General features: G+C 57.1%; 2 non-coding genes across 2 annotated transcripts; both read right to left on the reverse strand.

The window, feature by feature from the left end:
- Window positions 1-5,491: 5,491 nt before the first annotated feature.
- On the reverse strand, window positions 5,492-5,646 carry LOC124593124. The gene has a single exon (XR_006977846.1). It is a non-coding gene; the product is annotated as a 5.8S ribosomal RNA (ribosomal RNA).
- Window positions 5,647-5,997: 351 nt separating this feature from the next.
- On the reverse strand, window positions 5,998-7,907 carry LOC124593009. Its single transcript, XR_006977760.1, has one exon. It is a non-coding gene; the product is annotated as a small subunit ribosomal RNA (ribosomal RNA).
- Between the last annotated feature and the right edge of the window lie 4,593 nt (window positions 7,908-12,500).

The raw sequence follows: 12,500 nt of genomic DNA on the forward strand, positions 1-12,500 counted from the left end.
CGGGTGCGGCTGAGGGCCAGCCCATGGTACAGGCCAGGCAGAAGTACGGTGGTGAGGGCGTGGAGGCGCTGTTGCGGCTTGAGCGGAGCTCGGGAGATGACGTCCAGCTGCTCCACCAGGTGGCGTCGTGGGTTGAAAACGCAGCGACCAGCGGTGGAGAATTGCAGTCCCAGGTACCGGAAGGTTTCACCCACACGTAGGGCGGGCACGGTGGCGTTGCCCGCTTTGAAGGTAACGTCGGCGTCGACCTTCACCTTCTTGTCGCGCCCAGACGCGACTAAGGCGAGGGTGAAACACTTCCGGGCGTTGATCTGCAGCCCCAGATGGGCGAGGGCTGCGACGGCTGCGTCGATGAGGGACTGCAATCCCCTCGCGGTCGATGCAAAAAGCAGGACGTCATCTGCGAAGGCCGCAGCGTTAACTCTGCGACCAAGGATCCGAGCTCCGATGTGGGAGGGAAGTTGACTCAAAACATAGTCCACCGCAAAATTGAAAAGGAGGGGGGAGAGGGGGTCACCCTGACGCACACCCCTAGCCGGCTGCAGGGGCACGCCCACGTCGGCGCCGCCCGCTATCACCGTCGTGCTACCCTCGTAACACCTTTCGACGTACTCAATAAAGCAATCCGGCAGGCCATGAGCCCTCAGCACGGGGCGGAGGGCGGCATGGTCCACCGAATCGAACGCTTTAGAGACGTCGATCGATGCCACAAAAACAGAGCGACAGGAGCGGACTGCGTCGGTGAGAGCAGTGTCCAAGATGAAGGTGTTTTCCAACATCCCATCCCGGGGGATGAATGCCCACTGACGTTCGTCCACAGCACATGCACGCATCAGGCGTGACGCGAGAACCTTGTGAAAGGTCCGCGCCAACACCGAGCAGACCGTAATGGGGCGAAAGTCAGCGGGGGATGTTGGTGCAGCCGTTTTGGGGAGAAGTGACGTCCGGGCGCGAAGCAGACGCTCGGGGAGGGCGCGGGCCAGGAGGAAGAGGTTCAAGAGTTTCACCAGGACTTCATGCGGCAGGCGCCGCAGCTCCGCTGGAGTCAGGCCGTCCGGCCCGGCTGCCGATCCCCTGGGCGGCAAGGCAGCAGCGACCTCCTCACGCGTGACCGGCCCCCATAGGCACTCAGGAGCGACAGGCTCCGAGTGCGGGAGAAGGCGGTCACGGATGAAGCCGGCGGTGGAGATCGGCTTCTTCGTGAAGAGGTCCGCCCAGAAGTCCAGCAGACCGGGGATGTCGGGTGGCGGCTGCAGCAGGGTGCCGTCCAGCAAGCCGCGCACGCAACGCGCACGCGACCTACGGAAGGCGTCCTGTGTCCGCGCGTATTCCCAGCGGCGCCGCTTGCGCTTCTGCAGCGGCGGGGCGGCAGGCGGCCGCTTGGATGGTTGGCGCGGCCGCTGTGTCCTGGTGATCGACCTCTCCCCCCTGGACCCGACCGACGCAAGGGCATCCGGGAGCATGCCCAGGATGACATCGGGCGGCGTGCCCCGCCCCAGACCAATGACTCGATCCAGGGCAGAGAAACGCTGGGCGGAAGCAGGTAGCCCCGCCAGATGCTCCCAGATGGCGGCGTCAGTCGGCCCCTCCGGCGGCGGCCCGGTGGTGTCGGCCGCGAAGTCCTCGGCTGCGTCAACGGGCGGCGCAGCGGCCTCGCCCGCGTCAGGCAGCGAGCTCGCTGCTCCACGGCGGGACGCCGGCTCTTCACCCCGACCGATCTCAAGTGCCTCCATGAATTGGCGGACAAGCTGCTTGTGGGCAGCTTGCCGCCGTCGGCACTTGATTGCCTCAAGCGTTCGGTCGGGGAACATCCTGGTAAGTTCTTGATTTACAAAGAAGAACCGGGCGTCCCTCTCCAGGAACAGTTCGGCCTCTGCCTTGGCGAGCGACAGGACTTCCTCCTCCGTCCACCTCGCGCGATGCCTCTCCGTCACGATCTCAGCGTTGGCGGCCGCAGGGTGTTGGCGGCGGCGATGGACCCCGAGACCGTTCTTCGTGGTAAAAGTGCGGTGGCACTCACTGCAAGCAAAGGGAGCTACACAAACTATCGCATTTTCGTTACGGCCGGTTGGCCGGATAGGTGCTGGGGTAGCTGGGGTGGCACCTTCAGCGGAAGGGCCACCATCTCTTGTTTCTTGTCGGCTGCCCCCAACTATAAAGGGATAATGCGAGGGGGGGCTGGTAACCCCCCCAAGCCCCTGGTGCGGTCTTCCACTCTGCAAAAATCAGCGGGCCCACGAGAAGGGGAGAAGACCGCAGGAGAGGAGAGGCTAAGAGGGCTAGGCCCATGTATTGCGCATCACTCTCCCTGTAACTATAACCCAAGGAAGGCACCTCGCAGCAGCAGCACGACTACATCAAGACCGCACTTCGAAAAGCCAAGTCCGGATGCAGCCACACCGCCGCCACTTGGCCACCTTAAGAGAGTCATAGTTACTCCCGCCGTTTACCCGCGCTTGCTTGAATTTCTTCACGTTGACATTCAGAGAGCACTGGGCAGAAATCACATTGCGTCAACACCCGCTAGGGCCATCGCAATGCTTTGTTTTAATTAGACAGTCGGATTCCCCCAGTCCGTGCCAGTTCTGAGTTGATCGTTGAATGGCGGCCGAAGAGAATCCGCGCACCCGCGCGCCCCCGGAGGAGCACGCTAAGGCGGACGCGGCCTCGCAGCAAGGAAGATCCGTGGGAGGCCAAGGCACGGGACCGAGCTCGGATCCTGCACGCAGGTTGAAGCACCGGGGCGCGAACGCCGCGCAGGCGCGCGCATCCTGCACCGCCGGCCAGCACGAGGCCAACCAACGGCGAGAGCAGACCACGCCCGCGCTAAACGCCCGCACTTACCGGCACCCCTACGGCACTCACCTCGCCCAGGCCCGGCACGTTAGCGCTGACCCACTTCCCGACCAAGCCCGACACGCCCCGATCCTCAGAGCCAATCCTTATCCCGAAGTTACGGATCCAATTTGCCGACTTCCCTTACCTACATTATTCTATCGACTAGAGGCTCTTCACCTTGGAGACCTGCTGCGGATATGGGTACGAACCGGCGCGACACCTCCACGTGGCCCTCTCCCGGATTTTCAAGGTCCGAGGGGAAGATCGGGACACCGCCGCAACTGCGGTGCTCTTCGCGTTCCAAACCCTATCTCCCTGCTAGAGGATTCCAGGGAACTCGAACGCTCATGCAGAAAAGAAAACTCTTCCCCGATCTCCCGACGGCGTCTCCGGGTCCTTTTGGGTTACCCCGACGAGCATCTCTAAAAGAGGGGCCCGACTTGTATCGGTTCCGCTGCCGGGTTCCGGAATAGGAACCGGATTCCCTTTCGCCCAACGGGGGCCAGCACAAAGTGCATCATGCTATGACGGCCCCCATCAACATCGGATTTCTCCTAGGGCTTAGGATCGACTGACTCGTGTGCAACGGCTGTTCACACGAAACCCTTCTCCGCGTCAGCCCTCCAGGGCCTCGCTGGAGTATTTGCTACTACCACCAAGATCTGCACCGACGGCGGCTCCAGGCAGGCTCACGCCCAGACCCTTCTGCGCCCACCGCCGCGACCCTCCTACTCGTCAGGGCTTCGCGGCCGGCCGCAAGGACCGGCCATGACTGCCAGACTGACGGCCGAGTATAGGCACGACGCTTCAGCGCCATCCATTTTCAGGGCTAGTTGCTTCGGCAGGTGAGTTGTTACACACTCCTTAGCGGATTCCGACTTCCATGGCCACCGTCCTGCTGTCTTAAGCAACCAACGCCTTTCATGGTTTCCCATGAGCGTCGATTCGGGCGCCTTAACTCGGCGTTTGGTTCATCCCACAGCGCCAGTTCTGCTTACCAAAAGTGGCCCACTTGGCACTCCGATCCGAGTCGTTTGCTCGCGGCTTCAGCATATCAAGCAAGCCGGAGATCTCACCCATTTAAAGTTTGAGAATAGGTTGAGGTCGTTTCGGCCCCAAGGCCTCTAATCATTCGCTTTACCGGATGAGACTCGTACGAGCACCAGCTATCCTGAGGGAAACTTCGGAGGGAACCAGCTACTAGATGGTTCGATTAGTCTTTCGCCCCTATACCCAGCTCCGACGATCGATTTGCACGTCAGAATCGCTACGGACCTCCATCAGGGTTTCCCCTGACTTCGTCCTGGCCAGGCATAGTTCACCATCTTTCGGGTCCCAACGTGTACGCTCTAGGTGCGCCTCACCTCGCAATGAGGACGAGACGCCCCGGGAGTGCGGAGGCCGCCGCCCCGTGAAGGGCGGGGAAGCCCCATCCTCCCTCGGCCCGCGCAAGGCGAGACCTTCACTTTCATTACGCCTTTAGGTTTCGTACAGCCCAATGACTCGCGCACATGTTAGACTCCTTGGTCCGTGTTTCAAGACGGGTCGTGAAATTGTCCAAAGCTGAAGCGCCGCTGACGGGAGCGATTATTCCGCCCGAGAGCATCCCGAGCCAACAGCGGCGCGGGTCCGGGGCCGGGCCAGGTAGGTCCGTCATCCGGGAAGAACCGCGCGCGCTTGCCGGGAGCCCGAGCGCCCAAAGGGGCGAATCGACTCCTCCAGATATACCGCCGGGCAGCCAGCCAGGACACCGGGGCTCTGCCCAACAGACGCGAACCGAGGCCCGCGGAAGGACAGGCTGCGCACCCGGGCCGTAGGCCGGCACCCAGCGGGTCGCGACGTCCTACTAGGGGAGAAGTGCGGCCCACCGCACACCGGAACGGCCCCACCCCGCGGCGAGTGGAAAGGCAACCGGACACGACCCCGCCGCGGATTGCTCCGCGCGGGCGGCCGGCCCCATCTGCCGAGGGCGGAGGCCTGTGGCCGGATGGGCGTGAATCTCACCCGTTCGACCTTTCGGACTTCTCACGTTTACCCCAGAACGGTTTCACGTACTTTTGAACTCTCTCTTCAAAGTTCTTTTCAACTTTCCCTCACGGTACTTGTTCGCTATCGGTCTCGTGGTCATATTTAGTCTCAGATGGAGTTTACCACCCACTTGGAGCTGCACTCTCAAGCAACCCGACTCGAAGGAGAGGTCCCGCCGACGCTCGCACCGGCCGCTACGGGCCTGGCACCCTCTACGGGCCGTGGCCTCATTCAAGTTGGACTTGGGCTCGGCGCGAGGCGTCGGGGTAGTGGACCCTCCCAAACACCACATGCCACGACAGGCGGCAGCCTGCGGGGTTCGGTGCTGGACTCTTCCCTGTTCGCTCGCCGCTACTGGGGGAATCCTTGTTAGTTTCTTTTCCTCCGCTTAGTAATATGCTTAAATTCAGCGGGTAGTCTCGCCTGCTCTGAGGTCGTTGTACGAGGTGTCGCACGCCACACCGCCAGCCGGCTGTGCACGCTACCGAGTAAGTACCGGTATGCGAACCGCCAGGCGACGGGCGCGCATCGCACGTTTCAGGAGGCGCGGCCGGCCCCACAGGCGGCCGCGACGCTCCCAGGTCTGCGAAGCGGGGCAAACGCCGCGCGCTTCAGTATACGTAGCCGACCCTCAGCCAGACGTGGCCCGGGAACGGAATCCATGGACCGCAATGTGCGTTCGAAACGTCGATGTTCATGTGTCCTGCAGTTCACATGTCGACGCGCAATTTGCTGCGTTCTTCATCGACCCACGAGCCGAGTGATCCACCGTCCTGGGTGATCTTTTCTTAGTTTCCACTGTCTCTTTCAAGACAGTTGCATAGGCGGGACGTAGGCGTGTGGCGGCCCCTGTTCAAGCGTTCTGTGTCCAACGGCCTCACGGCCGATGGGCGTCGTACGGCTCCACACCGGAGCGGACAGGCAGTCGGGCGAAAGTCATTCAAAACCGGCGCCAGGCGCCAGGTGCCGCAGGCCAGCCGCTCCAGCGCTTCAGCGCTCGTACCACACAACATTGGCGTTAGTTTTGAGAAGCACGCGTGGTTCCGCACGCGGCGCACGGCTACTGCGAGCCGTACAGGTAGCGTGTTGCGCGACACGACACGCACATCGAACGACATGCAGTCTAGTCGGTAATGATCCTTCCGCAGGTTCACCTACGGAAACCTTGTTACGACTTTTACTTCCTCTAAATGATCAAGTTTGGTCATCTTTCCGGTAGCATCGGCAACGACAGAGTCAATGCCGCGTACCAGTCCGAAGACCTCACTAAATCATTCAATCGGTAGTAGCGACGGGCGGTGTGTACAAAGGGCAGGGACGTAATCAACGCGAGCTTATGACTCGCGCTTACTGGGAATTCCTCGTTCATGGGGAACAATTGCAAGCCCCAATCCCTAGCACGAAGGAGGTTCAGCGGGTTACCCCGACCTTTCGGCCTAGGAAGACACGCTGATTCCTTCAGTGTAGCGCGCGTGCGGCCCAGAACATCTAAGGGCATCACAGACCTGTTATTGCTCAATCTCGTGCGGCTAGAAGCCGCCTGTCCCTCTAAGAAGAAAAGTAATCGCTGACAGCACGAAGGATGTCACGCGACTAGTTAGCAGGCTAGAGTCTCGTTCGTTATCGGAATTAACCAGACAAATCGCTCCACCAACTAAGAACGGCCATGCACCACCACCCACCGAATCAAGAAAGAGCTATCAATCTGTCAATCCTTCCGGTGTCCGGGCCTGGTGAGGTTTCCCGTGTTGAGTCAAATTAAGCCGCAGGCTCCACTCCTGGTGGTGCCCTTCCGTCAATTCCTTTAAGTTTCAGCTTTGCAACCATACTTCCCCCGGAACCCAAAAGCTTTGGTTTCCCGGAGGCTGCCCGCCGAGTCATCGGAGGAACTGCGGCGGATCGCTGGCTGGCATCGTTTATGGTTAGAACTAGGGCGGTATCTGATCGCCTTCGAACCTCTAACTTTCGTTCTTGATTAATGAAAACATACTTGGCAAATGCTTTCGCTTCTGTTCGTCTTGCGACGATCCAAGAATTTCACCTCTAACGTCGCAATACGAATGCCCCCGCCTGTCCCTATTAATCATTACCTCGGGTTCCGAAAACCAACAAAATAGAACCGAGGTCCTATTCCATTATTCCATGCACACAGTATTCAGGCGGGCTTGCCTGCTTTAAGCACTCTAATTTGTTCAAAGTAAACGTGCCGGCCCACCGAGACACTCACTCAAGAGCACCCTGGTAGGATTGCAACGGGGTCCGCCTCGGGACGCACGAGCACGCACGAGGCGCGTCGCACGCCTTCGGCTCGCCCCACCGGCAGGACGTCCCACGATACATGCCAGTTAAACACCGACGGGCGGTGAACCAACAGCGTGGGACACAAATCCAACTACGAGCTTTTTAACCGCAACAACTTTAATATACGCTATTGGAGCTGGAATTACCGCGGCTGCTGGCACCAGACTTGCCCTCCAATAGATACTCGTTAAAGGATTTAAAGTGTACTCATTCCGATTACGGGGCCTCGGATGAGTCCCGTATCGTTATTTTTCGTCACTACCTCCCCGTGCCGGGAGTGGGTAATTTGCGCGCCTGCTGCCTTCCTTGGATGTGGTAGCCGTTTCTCAGGCTCCCTCTCCGGAATCGAACCCTGATTCCCCGTTACCCGTTACAACCATGGTAGGCGCAGAACCTACCATCGACAGTTGATAAGGCAGACATTTGAAAGATGCGTCGCCGGTACGAGGACCGTGCGATCAGCCCAAAGTTATTCAGAGTCACCAAGGCAAACGGACCGGACGAGCCGACCGATTGGTTTTGATCTAATAAAAGCGTCCCTTCCATCTCTGGTCGGGACTCTGTTTGCATGTATTAGCTCTAGAATTACCACAGTTATCCAAGTAACGTGGGTACGATCTAAGGAACCATAACTGATTTAATGAGCCATTCGCGGTTTCACCTTAATGCGGCTTGTACTGAGACATGCATGGCTTAATCTTTGAGACAAGCATATGACTACTGGCAGGATCAACCAGGGAGCTGCGTCAACTAGAGCTGAGCAGCCGGCCGCCCGGGAGTGTGTCCCGGGGGCCCGCGCGAACACGCAAGCGTCCGCTCAATTATTCTGCAAACAGGAGGAGGCTGAGCTCCCCTGCACAATACACCTCGAAACCCTCTCAGGTCCCGGCGGCGCGCAGCGCCGTCCTAAGTACTTGGTCGGGTTCGAGAGAGGCGCAATCGCCCGGAGTTTGGCGAGTAGACGCTTTAGGTGCGACCACCCGTGCTCCCAACTGAGCTTGCCGCTGCCGACAGAGGCCCGGGAGCGTGCTGTCGTGGCATTGCCGGCGGGAGACAACACGCGCCACCTACGGTGACCGGCAGCTCCAACGCCAGCGCCACAGAAGGACAAAAGCCCCACTTGGGTGCCGAAGCGAACTCTCCCAGCACAGCGCACGCGCCAACACGTCCGCACAGCTGCGATACAAACCACCTGCGAGAACCGCAGAGGCGACCGAGCAGCAGACGGCGTCGCGGCGCCGAGCGCCGGGCGGCGGCGCATCCTCAGCGCACACAGTCCTCAATCGGACCAGCACACTGCAGATGTCCACCGCGCTTCGCACCGGGCCCGCGAGGACCTACTTTGGCCGCACGGCGCCGCGTGCAGGGTGCGCCGGCGCGCAGCTGCGCCGCCTGCCGCCTCCGTCGGCCGGCGCGCCTGCCACTGGCCGCCCCCACCAGCCGGCTGTAGCGCGTGCGCCCACGCACCGCGCGGCCAGCACGCCGGGAGGCCCCCCCTCACCGGCCGGGGACGGTCCCACCCAGCCACCGCCGCGTATCGCTTCACACCCAGATGCCATTCACGTTCGTGGGCATGGTGGGTATCGCTGGAACAACCGGTTGGTAGCTCAACCGATCGTCGCCATCACTGATTCACCTCTAGCGAGAACAACCGCACCACAACGGTTTACCAGTTGTTCATTTGCATAACGTCACCAGCAAACGTAGGCGTCCATCGCCATTTGCAAATTCAACGATTGTTGCATGCCTGTGTCAGGTGTCACGACACACTATGTCTGCCCACATACACGCAACAACATGTGCACGCTTCGCGAACACGTGGAAGGTGGCCCCCGTACGTATGCGATGTCCATTGCGCGAACGACTGTCAACCGGCCTCTGTCGCATGTCGCAGATGTGGAACGCAGTGCACCATGCTATCACGGTGTGTGAGAAGAGACGACTACGTCTGACAACACGCGCCACTACATCAACAGACGGCTCATGCTGATCGCCATCCAGGGCATACCACACTGCAATCCAGCTCTTATAGGGAGACGACACGTAGCTGAGTGCACAACATTTGGACCGCATGGTTCGCCGTTGTTGGCGCAGTCGTTGTACGGTCACATGTACCACGATGTATCATTCAGTACATGAGGACCAATGTGCAGTACAGTGTGTGATTTGGACGTACAACATCAGCGGACAGTTGACACAGGCCGTACCACAGCGTAGGCTAAGTGCTTCGCACATGCGAATGCCAATGAACAACTGCAAATGCCAATGAACAACTGCAAAGGGCATTGAGCATGTACGTCCTGCTGCCATCCACATTACAGTGTATAGCTGCAAGGTGTTTAACATGAAGCGATACACTGGGGACCGGGCAGTGCGAGTAGCAAACTATATTGCGGGGGTTGCAGTTAGGCAACACTACACTAATTTAACGCGTCGTATGACAATTACAGAGCAGGTTAAGGCCCAACGTGTGTTGGGTTAAGGCCCAACGTGTGTTGGGTTAAGGCCCAACGTGTGTTGGGTTAAGGCCCAACGTGTGTTGGGTTAAGGCCCAACGTGTGTTGGGTTAAGGCCCAACGTGTGTTGGGTTAAGGCCCAACGTGTGTTGGGTTAAGGCCCAACGTGTGTTGGGTTAAGGCCCAACGTGTGTTGGGTTACGTTAAGGGGCAATGTGGGTTACGTTAAGGGGCAATGTGGGTTACGTTAAGGGGCAATGTGGGTTACGTTACGGCGCAATATAGGTTACGTTACGGCGCAATATAGGTTACGTTAAGGCGCAATATCGGTTACGTTAAGGCGCAATACAGGTTACGTTAAGGCGCAATACAGGTTACGTTAAGGCGCAATACAGGTTACGTTAAGGCGCAATACAGGTTACGTTAAGGCGCAATACAGGTTACGTTAAGGCGCAATGCAGGTTACGTTAAGGCGCAATGCAGGTTACGTTAAGGCGCAATACAGGTTACGTTAAGGCGCAATACAGGTTACGTTAAGGCGCAATACAGGTTACGTTAAGGCGCAATACAGGTTACGTTAAGGCGCAATACAGGTTACGTTAAGGCGCAATACAGGTTACGTTAAGGCGCAATACAGGTTACGTTAAGGCGCAATACAGGTTACGTTAAGGCGCAATACAGGTTACGTTAAGGCGCAATACAGGTTACGTTAAGGCGCAATACAGGTTACGTTAAGGCGCAATACAGGTTACGTTAAGGCGCAATACAGGTTACGTTAAGGCGCAATACAGGTTACGTTAAGGCGCAATACAGGTTACGTTAAGGCGCAATACAGGTTACGTTAAGGCGCAATACAGGTTACGTTAAGGCGCAATACAGGTTAGGTTAAGGCGCAATACAGGTTAGGTTAAGGCGCAATACAGGTTAGGTTAAGGTACGACATAGGTTAGGTTAAGGTACGACATAGGTTAGGTTAAGGTACGACATAGGTTAGGTTAAGGTACGACATAGGTTAGGTTAAGGTACGACATAGGTTAGGTTAAGGTACGACATAGGTTAGGTTAAGGTACGACATAGGTTAGGTTAAGGTACGACATAGGTTAGGTTAAGGTACGACATAGGTTAGGTTAAGGTACGACATAGGTTAGGTTAAGGTACGACATAGGTTAGGTTAAGGTACGACATAGGTTAGGTTAAGGTACGACATAGGTTAGGTTAAGGTACGACATAGGTTAGGTTAAGGTACGACATAGGTTAGGTTAAGGTACGACATAGGTTAGGTTAAGGTACGACATAGGTTAGGTTAAGGTACGACATAGGTTAGGTTAAGGTACGACATAGGTTAGGTTAAGGTACGACATAGGTTAGGTTAAGGTACGACATAGGTTAGGTTAAGGTACGACATAGGTTAGGTTAAGGTACGACATAGGTTAGGTTAAGGTACGACATAGGTTAGGTTAAGGTACGACATAGGTTAGGTTAAGGTACGACATAGGTTAGGTTAAGGTACGACATAGGTTAGGTTAAGGTACGACATAGGTTAGGTTACGGTACGACATAGGTTAGGTTACGGTACGACATAGGTTAGGTTACGGTACGACATAGGTTAGGTTACGGTACGACATAGGTTAGGTTACGGTACGACATAGGTTAGGTTACGGTACGACATAGGTTAGGTTACGGTACGACATAGGTTAGGTTACGGTACGACATAGGTTAGGTTACGGTACGATATAGGTTAGGTTACGGTACGATATAGGTTAGGTTAAGGTACACATTGTTGTAAGGAAAGGTTTAATGGGGGGCGGGGCGGGGCGGCCGGTTTGTTGATTGTGATTATAGTAAGTGGATGCCTGCGGCATCATCTGATTTGCCACGTCAGGATGCACCTTTGGCTCATGACAGGCGGCGCTCTCATTCCATGCTTGTGGCAGACCTGTGTCTTTCATTCCTGCCATTGTTTGTGTGCTGTGAGAGGAGGCAGTATTGTGATGTTGGGTGCACCCCTGTGTAGGACATGTGTGGGTGTTGGTGGCTTGGCTGAGCAATGGTGGTTGTCGGGTGGGTGGGATATTCTGTTTTCTGAGTGGACCTCCCAGTCTGGTTATGACAGTGTGGATTGTCTAATGTGGCGGAGAGGATGCACTGGGTGTTGTTCCATGCTGGTGCTTACATATTGTCTGTGTGCGTGTTACAGGCAGAGAGTAGTGCGTGATAAGGGTGTGTGGCTGACGTGTGGTTGTGATTGTGAGCAGAGTCTTTCAGCATGTATACGGACAGTTGTATACATTATCTGTATTCTGATGGCTCTATCTATTACTAATCAGCGCCGTGTATACGTTTAATCCGGTTCCAGTCGAAACTGTTGTATCTCTGTACATTAGTGACACGGCGAGCCCGCTATGTAGTTACTCGTCTCGGCAGCTTCCACCGGTGTATGGCAAATGATTATAAGGAATCAGTCTAGTCGTCAATACCGATGGTGTGACGTCACATGTCTGGGGTGGGGGACGCTGCGCCCTTCCGGTGGGTCATGGCCTAGAAAGACTCTTCCCACGCAGGGGGGCGTGGACTGTCATTGACTCTTCCAGGTAATATACTTGCCGTACGTTCTTGCGACTGCGAGTGCAACGCTCACCGGTACCGACATGGATGGAGCGCCTCCTAGCTGACCGCTCAGCATCGGCATTCGTACAGAGAGCAACGCGGTCGCGTCTCTAGCTCGTAACTGGTACAGCCCGCAGCTCATGTATAGGGACAGCGGGAATGTCGCATATTGGAGATAACTCTTCATGAAACGCATGTTATAGGGGTGGATTGCACATTGCGACTGCGGGAAAAGTCCGCCGTTCATCCGCTGGAGTTGCGAGTTGGGCG

This window comes from Schistocerca americana, unplaced genomic scaffold, assembly GCF_021461395.2.
Source record: "Schistocerca americana isolate TAMUIC-IGC-003095 unplaced genomic scaffold, iqSchAmer2.1 HiC_scaffold_97, whole genome shotgun sequence".
NCBI classification, from domain to species: domain Eukaryota; kingdom Metazoa; phylum Arthropoda; class Insecta; order Orthoptera; family Acrididae; genus Schistocerca; species Schistocerca americana.